This window comes from Anarrhichthys ocellatus, unplaced genomic scaffold, assembly GCF_004355925.1.
Source record: "Anarrhichthys ocellatus isolate YVR2014 unplaced genomic scaffold, GSC_Weel_1.0 scaffold1, whole genome shotgun sequence".
In the NCBI taxonomy this organism is placed as follows: domain Eukaryota; kingdom Metazoa; phylum Chordata; class Actinopteri; order Perciformes; family Anarhichadidae; genus Anarrhichthys; species Anarrhichthys ocellatus.
This window is the reverse complement of record NW_022280031.1, coordinates 15,016,158-15,037,515: the sequence shown is the minus strand read 5'-3', so window position 1 is coordinate 15,037,515 and position 21,358 is coordinate 15,016,158. Positions and strand designations below refer to the sequence as shown.

The window sequence follows — 21,358 nt, the reverse complement described above, 5'->3', positions numbered from 1 at the left end:
GTAATAGTTGTATCTTTCCCTTTCCTTCCTCTCTCTCTCTCTCTCTCTCTCTCTCTCTCTCTCTCTCTCTCTCTCCCCCCTCCCCCCTCCCCAGTGGCCCTGCTCTCAAGACTGTGAGCTAAATTCTGATTGGAGGAATGGAGCGCCAGTCCGCCCTGCACCAGTGATCAGGGTATGTGGCCCTCCTCCCGCTAACCCGTCTCTTATTTCGTACATTACTGTGTTTGTCTGTGAAGTGCCTCCAAAACAGCCGTTGGGTCTGGCTATTAAGGCTTATTTGTATCGGGCCATAATAAGCTGGAAGCAGATCCCAACAGATGTATTCTGAGCTTTTCATCACTTTTATTGCTCAGCTGTTTAGGCCAGCATGTGAATGATGAAGACACAAATAGTACAGAATAGGGGCTGGATATTATTTTGGGGAAATAGTATCTAATTACCAATTTTACTGACCGATATTGCAATTATTTTTGTATAAATTGAACTCCGGGAATGTTCTTGTGGTGACTGGTTCCAAGCCTCTGAACTGCTGCCCACATATCTGGTTTTTACCGATCAGGGCTACTTCATGACTCCTAATCCTGGAGGCCCCGATTCCCCAGAGCTTTTGAATTAATACGCTTAAAACAATGCTACTGTGTTCTTAAGAGCAACCAGGAGATCCTGCCAGGGGTTCACTGCACACTACCTGTCACTCACCACTCTGTCCTTTTTATTTCTTTTAACAGTTTCAGCTGTAAGTGCCAACTGTAATCTGCACCTATTTTGACAATCAATCAATTTACTAATTTTTGTGAGTTATACAAATTCGCTAGTTCCAGCTTTTCCCACATTTCGATACATCTAGTTTTCTTCGTCATCTGTGAGAAAATGACAGGTGGATTATTTTTACTTTAACCTGTTATGACATTACAGAAATGACATAACAGGTTATTTCTGTACATGTGGGCTCAGCGGACCAGGTTAGAATAAATTAAAATAATCCGTTGATTGCAGCTCTATTAAGCAATAATTATAACTGAACAATTCACTCTTTCAAATAATATTTTGATATAAAAATGATCGATTGTCCAGAATACTTGAAGAACTTCATCTTCAAAGTGTACAATGAGCTCGGATGTTAATTCGTAATGAAAATTTAAATGCAGTCTTTTTTTCTTTTAGCTTGAGGGTATTTATTATTATTATTATTATTATTATTATTATTTATTTATTTTTGCATCTATTATTACAGTACGTGAAGTAAAGGTTCTTTCAGGTTAGAACAGCTCGGTCATGTTGGTCATGTGAACTTACCATTGCTGTATTAACTTGTTGTAAATATATGAATATGAATATGAGTGCGCATATACTCGCCAACCTTTACCAATTAAAAATCTATGAGAATAATAATAGTAATAATAATAGTAATTGCAATGATAAATGCAGTTAACTGCACAAGTGAAATCAATAAAATATGTTAATGCAGCATATTGCCCTCTACCTGAGTGTTGCACCGTCAGCTTCTCTGCATTGGTGACTTTTTTTTCTGTGTGTGTTTTTTTTTTTTTTTTTTTCCTCCAATATCTTTGGCGTACTGTCGTCTTTTCTGTCCCTCCGCTCACCTCTGTCTGCCCCGGGAGCCCTGATTGGCTGAACACTTTCTGCACTACGGTCTGGCTGCTTGCCAGCCAGCGCTGCCGGTGGCCGCCGTGCCCCCTGATCAGAAGAGAATGTGACATTTGTGCAGAGGTAATGGAATCTGCGTGCAATTAAATCTCTGACTGTGAAGAGGAGTCTATCTCCCCCGTCTCCTGCCTATGCCAGCAGCAGGGGGGGGGCAGGCACAATGATGAAACCTTCCCAGCAGGGCCTCCCTCGCTGCACTCTCTTTCCCAATCTCCACGTCAGGTTGTGTTTCTTAACTCTAACCCTGCATCTATCTGGCAATTAATTACCAAAAATGTCCATTAGGAATCTCTCCGAATATTGCGTAAAAAAAAAAAAAGTATATTCTATTACAACAAATAACATTACAAGGCTACGATGTCACGGATGCCTTTTAATGAATTTGGCTGCCGGTGACAGTTGTTATTTTTGTGTATTTAATCGTGGTATGAGGAGTGGAAGAGAAAAGAAAGGAGGCAGAGGGCAGCTCCACGCATGGCTGAGCGGAGGGTCGTATCTCTCCGCTCCTCTTCCTCCGCTGCCCCGCCACTACACTTAACGCCTCATTTGTGGGCTCTGTGGTCAATGGCTTGAGTCTGTGATCTGTTGGCCATAAAAGGCAGCTTTTCCCTCTTTGCTGATGGGGCATTTACTCGTGGGTTAATACCAGGCCCCCTCACCCTCCCTCCATAGGCAAACTCATATCTAATGGATATGTGCATCCCCATCAGGGTAGCTCATAAACATAAAACTCTCGGCTGGTTGGGAAGGACAGAGCCGCGCCATTGAAAGCATTTCCCTTGAACTTGTGGAGGAAGAGTTCCTATCAGTGTTCCTCGTCCACACTGGGTGGACGGAGACGCAGGATATCCAGGTCAGGGTTTGGATAAATCCTCCCTGTGTCGCGTCCGCCTGAAAGGTACAACCTCACATCAGACTTTTATGAATTTTGGAACACATTCGATTTATATTTTATCTTTCACGTTCAGCTTCCCTGGTTATTTATTTTGTCATGATGAATTATTAACGTCGGCGTTGGTTGAAGGGAGTGTCGTCTCAGAAAATAAGAGGGTCACTCCGTTTCTTCCTTTTTTCCTCACCCAAGGGTTAATTTGAACCAACAATCCGACGAACCTCCCCGTTTCCTTGCTGCACCGTGGGCCGTCTTGAAAACTCGCTCGGGTCTGAACTTTATTCACCAACATCCTGCTAAACAAACACTCCTCCTCTTGGCCCTCTGCTCTGTTTTCTTCTGTCGCGAGAGAGAAAAGAGGCGCGCTCCATTAGTGTCGTTCCAACGGGCGAATTAGATCAGTCTGACGGATAGATGCGGAAAAATTGTTTTAATTGTATAATCGAGCAGCCACTTGTGCGGAAAAAGCACCGCGATGCGGGTGAAGGCCGGGGGAAGAGCACGTTTTTGGTGCTTATTTTGTCTTCGCACAGGAAATGAACAACAATCGGGGGTCCTGAGGATAAAACATAAACACACCACAACCCCCCCTCCCCCCGGGCAGGTTGTGACATGCTCAGTGAGATGTTGCTCTTTTAAAGTAATGCGTCTGGCCAGCGAGCCTTCTCCTCAGGCAGAGAGGAGGGGCGCCTGTAGCCGTCAGATGGAGATGGAGCAACTCAACACGAACGTGTCTGAATCCCATTCAGCTCGTTTCTGTTCAGATGTACGAAGCAAGGCTACGGACAGATGGCACTAAATCTTTGGCTTCATGTCCGTCACTTGTGTTCTCTCCTGTTTTTTTTTTTTTTTTTTTTTTTTTCCTCTCCTGCAAAACATCGCCATGAATATGAGTTTGCATGAAGTACCAATCTTAACTGCCAATTTGGTTGGAATATAATAACAGCTATCATCTCTTCCTGTTTCAAACAGCGCGGGGCTATTTCACTGAAGCGGCGAGTTGTATACAGAACTGTTTTAACTGTGAGGCTAATTTAGCTCAGTCCTACTTCCTTCATGCTGCTCCCTCGGATCATTGTGTTCATGGTTTTGAATAACGTCGTCTCGCGTTGCATCCTTTGCGCTGAGAGTGTCATCACTGTTGAAGCAGTAAACTGCTTAGAATTCAATGTTGCCGTTGTTTTCACAAAGGCTTTGTGTACGGATTAACAGTTAAGGACTGTGTGTGTGGGGGGGGGGGGGGGGGGGGGGGGGGGGGGGGTAAATTCAGTTGACTAATATTCAGCTGTTTATCAGTGAAAGAACATGTTGATTTATAAGATACGTATCACAGCACATTTGGTGTCCTGTATACTTTTTGGAAATTTGTATACATGATTCTAGTGACCAGTGAATGTTTATCTGACATGCAGAGAGCATGTAAATGTGGCTCACACTTTTATCAAGCCGGTTGGGCAGAGCTGAGCTCAGGCCGAACGCCGATGCGCTGCTGTCGGCATTCTACGCGGATGTCTGTACTCTTGAAGGAAAAGTTGAGATAGGACACAAGACGACAGTATTGAGCTGGGTGAGATGTTGGAGACCTACGTTTAATAAATAGTCCGGTTTGTGCCCACATGCTGGCCCACACCTCACTGAGATCCGAACCCAATGCACCCCGGCCACCTCTGCATGTGGTCTGGCCGATCGGATCTCGGAGCGTGCGGGCTTTGACAGCCGATGCGTTCTGCCGTGATCGGGTGACAAAAGTGGCTTTGAAACGACACGTGTAACCACGGCCTTATTACACACACGTTGGTTTGTTATTTCAACAAGCGTGCCTTTGATGCTTCGTCAAATGATAGATATTCACACACTGAGCCGGCGCGTTGAGAGTCTCGCAACACAAAGCAGTTCACAGACTGAGACCTCGTCATACCTCAGTTGTCGCCTGTCGTCGTGCTCTGTTGATCAGTTGCATCTCCAATGATAATGCACAGGGGGAGGGGATCAGCAGGTAACAAAGCAGCAGCGCTCCTCCGAGGATGCTACGCGTGGTTTCGAGTCGTGTCTCATATAGTAGTACATAAACGGACGGGGGGAGAGTACCACCAAACGGTGATTTCCCGGCTACACGGGGAGCCTCCTCCTGGATAATGTAGTAATGAGAGGTGACAGGAAAGACTCGGGGTCTGGAACGAAGCCGGGGCAGCTGGTCGGAGCGGGAGGATAGGAAGCGCCGCGCACCCGGGCTAAAGTGCAGCGAGAAGCAAATTAAAGCTCATATCTTCCATCTCCCTCGCCTCCATGCACTTTCCTGTTTGGACTTGAAGGTGATTGGGAGCCAAGGCGGTGACAGTTGACGGAAGCTACGCGGAGGAGAGAGTATTTATTTACAGTGAGACGCAGCGATGCTTGTTCAGGATGCGGTTTCACGCAGGATGTGCCTCCCCCGACACACGCACACACACACACACACACACCTCCTCCCATCTTTCTCATCTCCACCCTCTCACACGACAATCCCCAGGTTTGATGAAGAATGGGAAGTGGGTTATTGGGGAGGAGGGGGCCGGGCCTGCTGCATTGTGTAAGAGGCTGGGTCTGGATGCAGCCAGCAGAGAGCTCACTCAGCAGGCCTTCCTGCCCGGCCCAGGGGGTGGTACCGGAGTCAACACAGGTCACCGGCAAAAGGGAGTGTGAAGCATTAAGATTGCATTGTGTGACAAACATTGTCTTTTGGCAAAAGGAAGACAAGCGAAACCGCGTTTTGAAGTCGAGAAAATGAACGAAACTGAGCACGCGAGAAAAAGTGTAAGTGGAAAAGAGACTGTGTTTTAAAGCAGTCCAAAAGTGTGTGTGTGTGCGTGTGTGTGTGTACGTGTGTGTGTGCGCGTGTACCCTGCCAGGAATTCCACATTGTAAATCCGGGGTTGGGTAATAGGTAGGGGGGGGGTCCTGAAGGTGTGTAACTTCCAGTAATTACACTGTACACTACATTGCAGTACAATTACCTCGTCACCCTGCAATACAGTATCCACATTACGGTAAAGGCTGAGTAACGTTATGTCGTACCACCCAAGAGCACATGTGTGCAGGAAACGGGACCTGATAGAATTCAGATAAAAGTGAAGATGTTTCAGGTTTTTTTTGCGAGTGCGTCCTGAAAGGAGAGCGCACGGAGGATCCCTGCCCACTAGCGGTCATGTCGGCATTAACCCCCCCCCCCGAAAGTTTCAAAGGCAGCTTTTTACGACCTGATTTACTGCCTCGTCTATGTGGACAGCCGCGTCTAAACTCTGGAGAACCTGCCACATAAAACGCACATCTGTTTTAAGCCTAAATTGTAAAAATAAAAAAAAAACTGCCCCCGCGTGTCCAGGCAGTGTTGAGTTAATAATACAATCAAGGTAAAGCTTTTAACAGCAAAAACAACTGTGATTGTCTTACATTCACGTTTTTTGATCAGCTCTTGTATCTTTTATTTGCCCAGAGTATGTTTCCGTCTGTGAAGTCAAAAAACACTAGAAAGCTAATTCGTTTTTTCCATCTATTTAATTTGTACAGTCATGGTGAAGCAGACTCTGGGCAGGTTAGCTGAAATGCACATTTGATAAACTGCGTAAAATCTATCTTAAATAGATAATAATATATAACAACCCTTGCAATGTTTCAGACAATTGTCATTGTCATCTTTTAGCAAAACTGTCTAACCTCGCTTGTTCCAGAGGTTATTCTACAGTAGAGTTCTTCCACTCCTCTTTCATTGTGAGTGACAGAATGACCCACCGCTAGCGACGAACACTACAATAGAGGATTGCCGTGGCGCTAAAAAGTCAGGCGTAGAATTACCAAATAACGGCAAGTATAATGCTCAGTGTTGATGTCTGACACCTCGACCAAAATACTACAAACAGATCTGCGAGTCATGCAACTGAAGCAGCAGTTGTCATCACAGGGACACGGTTATTTCAGTTCAGTCTCTTAAAGAGGAAGTGAGGTTTCTCCCCTTAAGGTGTTCAGTTGTTGCTCTCGATGGACTGGACGCTACACAAACAACGTAAATCTCAGGGCTGATTTGAGGTCTGCTGAAAGGCATCTGCTGCTGCTATGCAGCTCTGTCATGTTCACAGTGTAAGGGGGGGGAATAGCCACGGCATGCAGACATTGTTGGTGGGTCAACCTGTTGCAGTCGGCTATATTTTATTTCTTTGTGTTGCAGACAAAGTGCTTTGCTGAGAATGGATCTTGCATCAGGGCTGCTTATCACCAGAGGATGTTGAGGATTGTCACTTTTTGTTATAAGAGCAATGCCGCTCGGTTTAGCAGTGATTTATAACGATAATACATTTTATTTGTATGGCGCTTTAAACGGTACTCGAAGACACTTTACGTGGTAAAAACAGAAGCAATTACAATATAAACAAAGTAGATGACATAACAGTAAGGAACCGCACAAAAACATGCATGAATAACTTCACAGGTTGCAAACTGCCAATAGTACCAACGAGACATTACCTGTTTAATTAATTGTTCAATATGGACTGACTGTATGTTCGTCTCCTTTTTATATAAAAGCACATTGAAGAGCCTTTACGTGTAGCGCTGCCTCTTGTAACACCATATTCTGCACTTTGTGTACAATACACAGATGGTTTCAATCAAAAGTAGTTTTCAGCCAGACATAATATGCTTATGCTCTGCACACAAGGCCTGTCAGCAATGGACGGGCACAAGGACCGTCATTATAGCGAATACTGGTATTTCTTGGAGTAAATAAGCCAAATTCATATCAACTCCTGATTGTATTGTTGGTTAAGAGATCCAGCAACAGCACCGGTTCCTTCACTTAGAGAACTTTTTTATTCTTCTCTGTCTAATGGTGCTGCCCGTAATTGAATATGACAACGCGGTTCCCATCTTGCGTGAATCAGAAAAGGTTTGTTATTTACCGTGCGAGCAGGGTCGTGGCCCTAATTGATGTTTGGAAGATGAGCTCAATTGGATGAGTCATTAGTGCTATTACCAGAGTTTTATTAAAAGCCCCAAACCGAAAAAGAAAAATCTGTCAGAACAGGAGGTCGGATTGGTAGAAAGGCAAATAATATATGTGCGAGATTGATCAGTGAGTAGCGACCCCATTATCTGCTGAGATGTTAATTACACTGTGCTCGGCTTGCATGTCAAAAGGCAGATAATTGAAGAAGGTAAAAGATGTGCCACACTTTATTTATGCTGTCACTTGGAGCTGCTGGGCCTTTTCTTTCCCCCTCTTCTTTCTCTTCTCTCTCTTTTTTTTCCTGCTCTATGATGTATTTATTGTTGGGTAATATTACATTGTCAGAGTTGATCATTTTTGCAAGGATATTATTCACAATCATTACCGCGGCTTGTGTGTGTGTGTGTGTGTGTGTGTGTGTGTGTGTGTGTTTTCTGTCCTTTTTAAAGATCTTTTACTCAGATGTTGTGTTTGGACAAATACCTTTTCAGACCTCTTAAAGATCTCTCCGTTGCATTTGTCTGATGCCGCTAGCTTGTTTTTACTTCAACATTAAACAGCTTGAACAAAAATAATAAATGTGAATTTTATCCAGCAGTCACACTGATATTCTGCTCGTGTTTTGAAATGGACAGGAGTGCAGTCGGGCTCCATAATGTAGAGACCCTTAAGCTGAGAGAAGCCGCATCTCCTCAAATGTCATTTTCTAGAAAGAGAAGAACAGTGCTGCCTATCTTCTGTAGATCTACAGAGTCGTCCTCTGAAATACACCCCGAGGGGAGAAGCTCAAGAAGCACAAGGAGGTCTGTCGCTGTTCTTTCTGAGTTCCCCGCCACCTGAGTAGCTTGATGTCTGTAAACTTCCTATTGACGCTATAGAAGCCATAAGGGACACGCCGTACTAGAAGAGGGGAAAAAAACAACAAAAAAATCATTTTGCGTGCTTCTAGAGATAGCGACGAAAACTCAGTTTCCTGTGGCTTCCTGTGGAGAACTGTGGTGTGCTGCAATTTTAAAAGTGCACGTGAACAATGCCTGCACTCTGAAAAGCGAAGACATGTACACACACAGACACACACACACAGATGCACACTCACACCCCTCTTCTCCTCTCCTCTCTGTGTCGTAGTCATAAATCGGGGTGGAGCCTGGAGGGAGTGGCCATACTGGTGGTCATCACACCTCACGGGGCTGATGGACAGTCACTGCACAGATGAATTAGTGCATCACCTGGTGGACACTGCTAAGAATGAGCACAGCATGCTGGGAAAAAAAAATCAAAATGATATACAGTATACCGTATATAGTCTGATGACCTTACCGCTGTATGTGTCTTCTGGCGTTTGCTCTCTGGTCTTGTAGTTTGCTTTCACTTACTTTCACTCATTTGTGCTCCTTTTTTCTTCATGTCAATAGTCTCAGAATCAGCAACCGTTTACGACGACACCATCCCACCACGTTACGATTAGTGGCGCATATTAGAAATAATGGGGAACAACTGTAATGTCAGAGTGGACGAGGACAAAGACGAACATCCAGAGGGTTTCTGTGTTAAGCTTTGAAAGAAGGAGTCTAAAGCCCTCCTCTTCCTAACAGGAAGCTGAGCGCAGAGACGGAGCCGACGACCGTAGTTCACCTCTGCTCTGTCGAGTCTTTTTCTCTGCTATTATCCCACCGATATCTAGCGTAGCATCTTTGCTCTTGTTTATCTGCCTTCGCCAGCAGATCAGAAGGCACCATAATGCGGACAACTTCACCGGATTTCAAGTTTTTATGGTATCAAGTTCAAAGTGTTTTTCTCATTTTGCCCGCTTTTTGTTTGCAAGAGAAAGACCTCTGCTCTCTCAGATGCCGGCGAGCGGCGTTTTGCCGCGGCACTGCAGCCTTATCTGCGCTCGAGGTCTGTACTTTAATGGGCTTTATTGATCTAAACAACATCAGGGGTTGCGGTGATGTTATTAAGGCCGAGATAACTTATGTGTAATTCCACTCCAACAATATATTAGCCTTTTATTGGTCTAAATAACTTTGCCTTTTAGACAGTAATGCACCAGTAAGTCACAGCAGCTCTTCACGTCGGCAGGATCTTAATAAAGCATTTCCTCTGGACATCCTGCTGCGGAGAGAGTGAAAAACGACAGGTTAAAAGGCATGCTGGGAAGTTTCCATGCCATCACTGTAAATTATCTCCTTTTGAATACATAAATAAAGCGAGAAGAGAGCTGTGAACTGGAATGAGGGTTGGGTTGTGGAAGTTTGTACAAACATGTGTTGCAGCGCTTTCTCTGTTTCACACAGTGAGCAGTGAGGAGGAACAGAGCCGGTTCCAAAAGATGAACTGGAATAAGTCATGTAGCCAGTATAGCAGACCAGTGTTACCATGTGGCTCTGTTTACTCTTGAAATAGCTACGTGTTAATCGAGATAAATCAGTTGAATTGTTGGTCACGTAAAATGTCCCATATTGTAGAACATGAGAGTTCAATGTCACGATTATAAAGCAGTTCTAGGTGTTATTTAAATACTGTGAATGTATGCACACAGCCCCCATTCAGAAACTCTGCCTTTTAAACGAGCCGTCAGCACTTCGGTAAGGTTGTGATGTCAGACCTATGAGTCACCGGTCTGCTGAACTCCTGAGGAGTTCAACCACTGGCCCGTGGTCCGCTGGTGGGCCTCAGAGTGTGATCTAGTGGGCAGCGGAGGTACTGCCAAATTGTTAGATTACTTCTTTCTTTTTTTTTGGCAATTCATAAAAATATTTTTTTTCACATCAAGAATCCACATGAACAGAAAACAACAACCTGTAATTCAAACCCCTGGTGTAGTTGAAACCCACAGTGAGTCACAACTGCAGTGACGCTGTGACGACGGTGGCGCGGATGTTTAACACCGGGAAAAAAACGCTGAGCAGTCTGAGCAAACGGTTCTTAAAGAGACAGGCACCGAAACGGAACGTTTCAGGCGGAGGGTTGATACAGGTTTATTCAGGCAGACCGTATGAGAAAAATAAAGTGTTTTTTGAACGTTAGATCATGTAAACATGTTCCAATGGAAACCCTGAATACAAGTATGAACATGAAAATGAACATGATGTGTCCCCTTTAAGGTACCGCTTTGGGATCTGTTAGCTTGTGATGGGCAGTTGTACATTATTTTTGCCGCTTAATAACACTAACAATTGACAAACGCAGATCAACAACCCAAAAATCAACGAGGGAATGTATGTATAGCACATGTGTAGTATGTGTTTGCATGAGCATGTATAGTCACCGTCATAATAAGTGGAAATAATGACAGTATTGATGTATATTAAACATAGATTTAATGCAGAATCAAATTGTTATGAACGTCACGTAAACAAAAATACATAATGAGGACATTTCTAGGTCAATTGTCCAGCTTTACATGTTCTTAAAAAAAAGATGCACAGTTCTTAACCCGTATAATGTAATGATAAAGAGTCACATTAGATATAGTTTTGGTAGTTTATTATTGATTCCACGTGTATGTGTGTGGACAGTTGTGATATTTCTTTCCTTTCAAGGGCATCATATATCTAATATTTATACGAAATAACGAACCCATTTATCTGGAAGTGTATTTTCACGGGGTGGTGGGGGGGCGCTTCATAATTTGCAGCTATTTAAAGCCTCGGTTTTGGTAATGAATTATTTTGTCATCTCGACTGTGATGAGATTCATCTTTAATAACTGTAACAATTATTTTATTAAAAAGAGAAGCCATGCATTATGGCTATCTCGCCGAGGTCTCGAGCTGGAAGGGATTCTCATTAAGAGCATTATATTACCCCGGTGTGCTTTCAGCTGGATGTCCCGCTGAAATTGCATTAGGTGTCAACAATGTTTGTGTTGGAAGTAAGCAGTCATATTTACAGAGAGCAGGGGTTTTCATTTGCTGGCTGACACCAGGAGACGTATTAAAGAAAAAGAAAAGATACTAATGCTCTGTATCTGATTAAGTCACTTAGAGAGAAACTCCTCCAAAGTGTTGACTTTTAATATAAGGCGGGCACTGCTCTGTCATCACAAAGACATAAATCTTTATTCGGAGATGAGGGAACTTTTGATTGCTCCAGATTATTCAGTGATTCATTTAGTTGGCACAAAGGACCCCCCCACCCCCCCCTCCCAACATTCCCGAAAAAAACTGCGAGCATCAGGTTGTTTGCGTCGTGATTGATTCGTCGGCGTCTTTTCATCTACATCCTGTGTTTCTCCTGATGGTTTAGCGCGGTGTGCAACGTTGTGTTTAGTTAATGGTTTCAGGTCCGGGGTTGCCGCTAATGACACGGTTGTAATTGTTTGTCAGTGTGATAATGCGCGATTTCCTATTTCCGTGTGAAGTCGGACATTTGACGGAGGAGGGGTCTTGTCAGGAAGACAAAGTGCTGTCATTTGTCACCAGCTAAATGAGCTTCTCTCCTCTTGGTTTTTCCCAATGGCAATATTACATTCATTGTGTAACAGAGCACCTTGATTAAGATCAAACCAAACAATGAGATTGTGTCCTGTGCTGCTGACATACAGAAACTGTTAACTGCCTTTCACAGAAAGACGGAAGTGAAATTACCGAGTGTGGTAATCTGTTATTCTTAGTGTTTGCTAGGAGTCATCACTTCCTTAAAAACATTTACATCTATTTCATCATCTTTATAGGACACTTTTATAAGCTCATGTCACTGTAAACACAGATTTTAGTGTTTTCTGGCTCGATCATACAGTAAAATCACTTTTTGTCCATTCCGTCTCCACAGTAACATCACAAACTTACGAGCCACATAATTGCGGGTCTGCCTCCGTACTTTCCAAAGTCTTTGATGTCGTCGCCCCCCTGAACAGACCGCCTCTGTTTCTGATTAGACGGATTCCATATTGTGGGGGTTTTGTGGGGGCCGACCCTTCCTAGTTAACAATCTAATGAGCTAAACAGAGGCGAGGGGCGCTGAATGGGTCTCCTGAGGGAGCTACTTATTGTCACAATCGCCCCTCTCCGTCTTCTCTGCCTCCACACCGCATCGATTCATGTCTCCATCGGTTATGCTCCGTCCTCTGTAGCGCGCACACACACACACACACACACATACCTGGTGCAATCAGCTAAATGTAGCCTCTGCTTTCTTATTATTACCTGGGTGCTTAACACTGATACCCCCCCCCCCCCATCTTCAAGGACAAACGGTGTAGGAGAAGGCAGATCCCGTGTGAAGTCCCCGAGCTCTCGGCGAGCGGCAGATCCCTTTTCAGTGCCAGCTGTTCTCTCAGATACACCAGGCCGCGCTGAAATTCTCTTAATATAATTCTGGGGTGGGGGGGTTCGGGGACTCGGGAGAGTTGTGCAAAACAAGCGTGCCAGCCAGGAGAACGTTGAATTTTTCATCAGCGGGCCTCAACTCGCTGAGTTAGTGGGCAGCGCTCTCATTCATGAGCAGATGTTCGGCGCAGTTACACTCTGCAGTTAATGTGAACTTGCTGGCCCCCTCTGCCATCGGCTGCAAGGACGTTGGCAGCGACCTGGCATCGGAGAATTACTCCCGGTATATAGAGTTCGCGGGGCCCTCCGGAAACAAAAAGAAGCGTAGACCCTGGCCCTTTTTTTAGCCACTCCCTCAGCCCGGGAGCTGGATCCCGGACAGGGGGAAGGCGCTGACAGCCCATCCGTCTTCGGGCCGACAGTGATGAAACGCTCGCCACCGCTCGCTCGCTCGCTCGCGGGGGGAAACAAATCCTGAAGATGATTTCCACAAGTTTTACATTGCTCTTCTAATGACTTGCCAAACACGAAGCACTCAGCAGGTGAAATGCACTGTTAAGCATGAAACACATGGAGGTACCAGCCCCCCTCCCCCCCCCACCCGCTGTTAGTATTAAAAAAGTTTTACATGCTGAGGAATTATTACAGTACTCGTCATAGAAACAAGGCACCTGTGAGGGGGGGGGAGTAAAAGTTTGGCCCTGGTAGGTCCATAGCTGAAAGCAGCTGGTGCTGTGGTCAGCCTGGTGGGCCGCATCCTCTCCCCAGTCCGGTACTTCAGACATCTGCACGGCCAAGCTGCTCGGCCGGGGTTTGATGTGGCCACGCAGATCTGTAATGGTCTCCCTCTTTAACTAAAGCAAAATGCTATTTGATGTAAAGTGCCATTAACTGGTCAGAGCGTGTACGTGACATCAGGTTTAGGAGGGCGGTGTGCCAATCATCGCGTGTGTGTGTGCGTGTGCGTGCGTGCGCGTGCGTGCGTGTGTGAAAGTCATCACAGTAAAGTTGTGCATGTGGGACTCAAAACGGTGGAAACGACGAGCTCTTGTTTCCTCCGCGCATCTCATTTTCACTTTCTAATTGGTCGTTTTCAGGTTGGCTTTACGAGAGCAAAACTAATTAGTGTTTCTAAATTCAGCAGGAAAAAAAAAAAGGAAAAAAGTCAGTCGGCTTGATTGTTCTGGTTTCCTCTCTCCTGTGTCAGGCGCTCAACAATAAAATAAGACTCTAATCATTTTCAAATTGCTCGTATTTTTAAACCCCACAGCTGAATGTCACTCGCCGGTCTCTTGGCATTTTGTTTGGCAAGATCAGGGAACGGTGGTTTGCCCTCTCGCTTGTGTGCTCTCTTTGTAATTCGTGGGAAGTTTGTACTCGGAGGTCGGTGGAAAAAAAGAAAAAGGCTTGGTGTTTGAGGTGGGGTCGTTTCTTGCTTTGATTGGGAACGTCCTGCTGACAGCAGCGGTCCAGCAAGTTTACAGTAGCTGTGACATTGCTGTTACCTTTATTCAAAGTGCTCCAGCTGCAGCGAGCCCTCAGGAAGCCCGGCGCAGGCCCACATGGGCGGCCCGGCAGCCCACAGAGAGGAGAGCGAGTCCTGTTTGAGTTGGCGGACACTCCCCTCTCGGGGAACTTTTCGCTGGCTCTGCAGAAAGGCCGGCAGCGGGAGCGGCGGCGGCTCTGGCGGGGCGGCGGCGACTCTCGGGGGGCAGGATGGGCTTTTTCCGAACCTCTCCCTTTCAGGAAACACATTTCGCTGTTTCTTCCCTCCGCGGAGGAAAGGAGTTAAGGTGAAGGGGCCAGAGGGCCACGGGGCCACGGGGCCTGAGTGACAGAGCCTCGACCGTGAGAGGCTGAGTGCTTCACGTGCGGCGGTTTAAGCTCGAGCTTCGTTTGTGTTGAATAAAGAGAAAACACACAACACACACACACACACACACACACTGTAAAACTTTCACTGTTTGTATTTTCCCATCAACACTGTAGGGAATCAGCCTTCCGCATGCCAGTAATTAAAACGTGCTTGATCCAAGGTCAGGGAGGAGCAGTGTTTAAATGCAATTAGAGCAATTCTCAAATTAATTTACAGTTTTTTTTGGAAATGTGTCATTATTTGTTTAATCAAGGGAGTCCTGGTTTAAGATGCTAAATATGAATCCACAGATATTTAAAGGGGGAGGGGGAGGGGACACACACTGTGAAACCTATTTAATTCTGCTTTAATGAATATTCATTTCAAAGTGACCCTGCTCTCTAACGCAGAGGTGCGTGCGTGCGTGCGTGCGTGCGTGCGTGCGTGCGTGCGTGCGTGCGTGCGTGCGTGTGTGCGTGTGTGTGTGTGAGATCAACCAAACAGCATCCGAGGTGGATTCACTGCTGGTATTTAATAAGGCGATTGAGGAAAAAAAAAGAAAGAAACATGCACGTGTTTGCTTTTTGTTAGTCACCTTCATGTTTCAAATCATTTCCTCTGTCTCCCCCCCCCCCCCTCCTCTTCCCCTTCTATCTGCTGTTTGCCGGTGCAGCCAGGAGACTCCGGCGGTGACATCCTGTGGAGCCAGAGATCAAAGTAAGTACTCCTCATGCACGTCCGTAGCTTTGCGTCAATGTCTTCTAACTCTCTTAAAGGAGGGACATTTGGTACGTGGCAATTGTTGTGAGATTGAGAGCAACTAAACGATAAGACAGGTTTTGCATAGTAACCGATTTCCTCGTTTCCCAGTGCACTTCCATATTTACATCACTTTGAATGATGCTGATGAGGCCCAGTCAGCACGAGTCCTCCATGTGTTTGAAAGTGAAGAAAACGGCAGACAGTGTGCCGGTTGTGCGTCTGCGTCTCCTCCCCACCCGACTATCCTAGAAGTCATTACTCCTCGTGTTGTGTATAAACGCGTCAAAAACAAACAATGACCCCAGGCAGACTCCGCACCGCAAAAACCATTTCAAAGCCAGCAGTGTGGTGTAAACACACAACACGGCCAACCTTCACGGAGGGAAGACTTCACCTTAAAGCCGCTGTTTGTTTTATAGTCCCCGTCGACCTTGTTCACATGCAGTTTACTTCTCTTCTGTTCCCTTCAGGCCGATGCAGCTCTGCGCTGACATTCAGGGCGAGGCTTTCAGTGGACCTGTGTAAAGGGTTACAGTGTTGATTTTTATACATAGACAATATATATTATGCACCTATTTTTTTCGCAGGGTCTGAAATGAACTTTGTTTCACTGCAGTCACTCTGAAATAATATCTGGCACTCTTTTAAACCGATGCGCTAAATGAAGGAATAATATTTCCGCTCTGACGTCGTTCAATGTGCGATATATTTCACACACAAACGATTACGTGCACGCTAAGTTCAAGTGTTCCAGTTACACAGCAGCCTCTGTGGCAGCCCGGTGTTTTTTGTCCACAGTACTTTGTTATTGTCATCCATAGTGGTTATTTGCATAAAGCACAATACCAATGATATGGAAGTAAATGATTGCATTTTTATTTAAATACTTAATTTGATTAAAAGATATAAATTATAAGCAGCTTAGTGGTGGAATCTTAAACGGGTCATAATTCCCAAAGTTTCTTTCAAAAAGATCAACATTTTACAAGATTACATTTGAACACACCCTAATATCCAGTTTGCCTTTAACCAATATCCATTTTTACTGAATAGAGAATGAATGTATCATAATGCAACTCAAAGCAACCTCCGTTAACGTTAGCTGTTAGCGCGGTTATTTAGTTACAAATCCATATTTTCAACATGGATTTGTTGAATGCGGCGTAGCGTTATATATTAGGGTGGGTCCCGTCAGGTTTATTTGCGCCACGATGTGCCGGAGAGCATTGATGAGAGGAGTCGATAGTCTCAGAGGAATGCTGTTCCAAGTGGACTAGGTACCGGTTCTCCGTTCCCATCCGTAGTGTTGTCCCTGTCCACCTGAGGTTGTTACCCGCCTCTGCCAAAACATTTAACCCACATTTGGTCGGTGCTGATTTCAGACCCTAGTCAGGATAGAAAAAGCTCTGAAATATCATTTAGACCATCATGGGGCATTAAAACTCTCTTTGGAACACATTTACATGACGCCTTACTGGAGTTACTTCTCAGGACTGCTTTAATACGAGAGCTGGATGCCACAGTCAAATGTTGTACTGAACTAAGTGTAAATACGGCTTCACTGGTGCCTAGATTTCCCCGTGCAGGGACCAGTATCACGTAATGAATATGCATATTCCCGTCTCATAGACTCCTCTGCCTCTGTGAGCCGGGGGTGACTGTAGGCCGATGTGAACCCGTATTTTTTTAATAAAGCCCAGCTGCCGAATGATCAAATGGTGTCTCTAATTAAGGCCTGAGTGTACACCCATGTAAAATTCTCTCTGGAATGCTAACAACCTGTGATATTTCCAGAGGAATTTGCTGCACAGGTCTCCAAAGAGGAGGAGGAGGAGGACGGGGGGGGGGGGGGGGTGTTTGGGGCTCTGCAGAGAGGAGGGGCAGCGTTCATGTGGCAAGCCAACATGTTGTTCACATCCGTGTCAGATTGAGGCTAATGAAGGCCAGGCTGATCCTTGGATGCAAGCCTTAAATCCCTCTTTGAATATATTAGAGCCCCCCCCTCCTCCTCTTACCGTGCTACGTGTTGTCTTGTGGTCTGACGAGGCCGGTCAGAACGGCAGTCACGGTCCTTTATCATGTCGCGCTCCCCTCCAACCCTCCAACGCAGCAGCATTGTTGCACTGGAACACACTGATCTTTTCCAGGTTAGTGCTTCTGCAAAGACAGTTTGATAGTAAATGGAAAGTATGAGTGTTTTGTCCTTTGACAATGTAAATGAGCGATCTGAATTTATTTATTTTTTTCTTCCCCCACCCTCTTAAGAGGGATTGCATTTACATAACAGGCCTGGGGTTTGGTGCTCATGCAAATTGTTCGTGTCGACATGTTTTCTCATTTTGTAGTTTTTTTTTCAGCTTTATTTATTTGGAATGAAATAAGTATGTTTATCAAACTTTTTTAGAAATAATACAAATAAGATAATTAAATATATCTGTGAGATGAAAGAAATAAGAAAAAAATCTCACAGACAGAACTTTTTCCGCTGCAATTAAAGAGCACACTGGCACTCTGCATGTAAATGAATCGTGTAAACGTGTAATTATGAGGCACTTTTGAATATTGATTGGAAAGACAAGGACATAGAAATGAAGCACTTGTGAATGCAGCCCCCCCCCCCCCCCCCCCCCCATCATCTACTGTAACATCCCATTAATAAATACCTCTCTGGCTCTTTAGTGCTGGACTCGCCTTATACGCTGAGTGAAACAATGTCGTTTGATTTTTGCTGATATGGCATGTGTACTTCATAGATGGATGGATGGGATGGATCCAATTAGCCGTGGTCGTTGCTCGCGTATTTAAGCTGACAGCGGGAGTCCTGCGTTGAATATCCTTGATTTTCGGTAGTTTTAGCGAAAATGCTCTTTGCGAGGTACTTTTTTAAAAGCCCATAAAGAGCACATTGTGAGGAATGCACCTCAGATGGAGATTTGATTTACAGCTGCAGCAAACTTTCTCAATTAGGAGGGAAATAATTGATTTTCAGACGGCCGCGCACAATGACGGGGTGGTACTTAAAGGATGATAAAGTGACCGAGATCCATACCTTCTTTCTTTTTCCTGTTATACACAATCAACACTGCAATTACTTCTGACTCTTACTCGCAATTCCATGCGGGGCTTTATTAGCAGATAGTGCATCTTTTAATACAGAGCACTCGCACTCTGCAGCCTACGCTCAGGCACAAAGTGATGGCTTGTGACACCGGGTGCACATTGTGCCTCCTGACCTTCCACATGACGCGCACCACGCCGGCCTGTTTGTAAGCACCAGAACCATTTGTAAACATGGACAGAAGGACGGGGGGGGGCAAAAGCACAATTGCCCCTTCGGTCGCGCTCGGGCCCTACGCGGAAAGGCGCAACGCGACGTGACAAGCAACAGATGTGTCGCACAGGCTGGAATCAAAACAGCCGTCCGACCATTGGAGTCACACACACACACCATCAGACACCATCAGACGCTGTGATGAGGCGGGCGAGGCGGCACAAGCGCTGCTGGCAGATGAGACAAGCCGGCGCCTCGGCTGCTCCCAGCTCCCTGTCCGCGTGAGGACAGGCCCGTTTGTAGGCCGCCGTGACACCCCAAGTCACTTTGTCATGCAGGCGCCTTGCCGCCGCTCGGATCACACGCGCACGCTGCGCTCAAAGAGCGTCACATCAGACCACGCGTGACAGGTAGGATCCCGACGAGACAACAGCCAAAGGGGATGTCCTCTTCAATGCACTGTGTGAGAACCAAATGCAACACAGAGCCGGAACAAAATAACATCACATGGCATCATTCTAAATGCTCTTTATGTTATCTCTTTTTTTTTTTGTTAGTTCGGAGAGAAGTTTGTGTGTCGTCTTGTGACGCCTGCACAGAGAGACACGGGGACTGAAGTCACACTCGGTCCGTCTGTAATTCCCACTTCATGTGAACTGATTGTTGTGTTTGACAGCGGCGGTAAAAAAGTGCAGCTTCGCACGGGGAACACGTTAATGATATTCTCGGGCAGCTTAATCCGCCCGTTGCCGCTGCCCTGTAAGCAAATAGCGCGGCATCGGAATCGGCATCCATCATCGGAAACGAGTGAATGAACGAAGGTGCAGCAGCAGCTGCTTGACTGATCGCGCACTACAGACTGTCACCCCACATCTGTTTACCACTCCGACAGCCACACGAGTGTTTATACCCACGGCTGTAATTGAGCTATTTTCCCGAGGGCAGCTGTGACCCACACTAAGTTATATCCCAACTTTCCATTAAAGCGTGTGTGTGTGTGTGTGTGTGTGTGACTGATAGTAATCACGTCCAGCAACGCCGCTATGTAAATACGGCTTATCAGCTTCGCCAATTTCGTTAAGTGACACCAACGTGGGTGACTCGCGCACTCTGCTCCGACACGGGCCGCGTACGCTCGTCATCTATTAAACAGGTAACTCGCATTGTTGCACATAATCATGGAAGCGACGGCGTGTCACACCAACGTTGTGGAGCAAAAAAGATGCAAATAGGCCTTCGCAAAGTCATCAGCTGGGCACGTGGGCAAGCTTAACCGTCCGCATGCACAGCATATGGAAATGTTGGAATATCTCCGTCTCAAACGCACCGTTTAAATATTCAAATGTTAACGCCAAACAATATAATGCACTGTGGCTTTTGATGCATTTGCGTACAACTCTGTTTTCTGCCGTGAGCTGGCGATGATAAGAGGGAGGGAGAGGGAACACGCCGAGCACTGATATGGAGCACACAAACACAGCCTTTGTCTTAGGAAAGTAACATCTGATAGCTGCACCAGCGCTGGATGTCCACTCTTTAGAAACAGAACCTACTGTGTTACTTCGTCTTTATTGCACATACATCAATATTAGCTTAATCTGCTGTTTATTTACTTACGTTGGTATAACCAACTGCATTTCGAGTCATTGAAAAGAACCGAGGGAGCAAGAGTGGAACATTCAAACGTTGTTTCCGATATCTTTCCTTCATTGCGGTTACAGGGGAAAAACAGAAGAGAATAAAACCACTGAGGTAGCCCTCTAGCAGGGATAATGGGCCACCTGACGGAGCTTCTGCTTATGACACACACACACACACACACACACAAACACACAGCTGAATCCTCACTAAAATGTAGACACTTTTTTTTTATGGTAAAGTGCACCCAAAGCACACATTCTAGTTTAAACTGCCAGTTTTTTTGACGTCGACAACACAATCATTTTCATTCCCAAATTTTCCTTAACTTCACCCTTTTGTGGCCAAAGGCTATATTTAGTGAGGAGAAAATGTCACAAACATTTCTTGTGATTGGTCTAAAAGTCTTTAAATCTGGTACGGACATGCTTTAGGGCAAGTATACAACAGTACAACTTCAGAATTTTTCAGATCACATGAAAAATTACACTCCGTGTGTTTATTAAATATTTGTGTGTGATCGGAGCTTTGATATTTAACTTATGAGTTCATAGAGATACTTGATTGTGCTCTTTTTTGAGATACAGCTATTTTCTTATTCTGCTTTTAGTATTTGGGAACATGGGACTACTGTTTTATGAGATAACGTAGTATGATAACAAAAACCAACTCCTCAGCCAAACAGGTTTGTGCTAAGCAAGCCCAAAGCACAAATAGTTTTACATGTTAACGGGTGTTTTCACGTGGAGGGTTTTTCCCCACTTCGAACGGACCATTTTACACAGAAAATCAAAGTGAAAGTTAGTTTGTTTGCAAGGTGCTCAGAATGTGGTATGTGGACAGTGCTGAGTCACTGATCACAGTGAAGGATAAACTAGAAGAGGAACATCTGATAGTGGAGACATAAATCAGCATCCGTAGCACACTATGCGGTGGGATCAGATACAATGGAGCACTAGGTAAAGTAAATGAGCAGTGTGTGTGTGTGTGTGTGTGTGTGTGTGTGTGTGTGTGTGTGTGTG

The 21,358-nt window shown here is 45.3% G+C and overlaps 1 protein-coding gene across 6 annotated transcripts in view; it reads left to right on the top strand.

Annotated features, from left to right (window-relative positions):
* Positions 1-21,358, top strand: part of foxp1b (forkhead box P1b) — a 148,196-nt gene that overhangs the window by 15,192 nt on the left and 111,646 nt on the right. For 5 of the 6 annotated variants that reach the window (XM_031843583.1, XM_031843625.1, XM_031843599.1 and 2 more), the window contains exons 2-3: positions 95-172; positions 15,339-15,382. The gene's annotated coding sequence lies outside the window, so the exon portion shown is untranslated. The remainder of the gene's footprint in view (positions 1-94; positions 173-15,338; positions 15,383-21,358) is intronic. The other variant, XM_031843591.1, reaches the window with a different exon arrangement.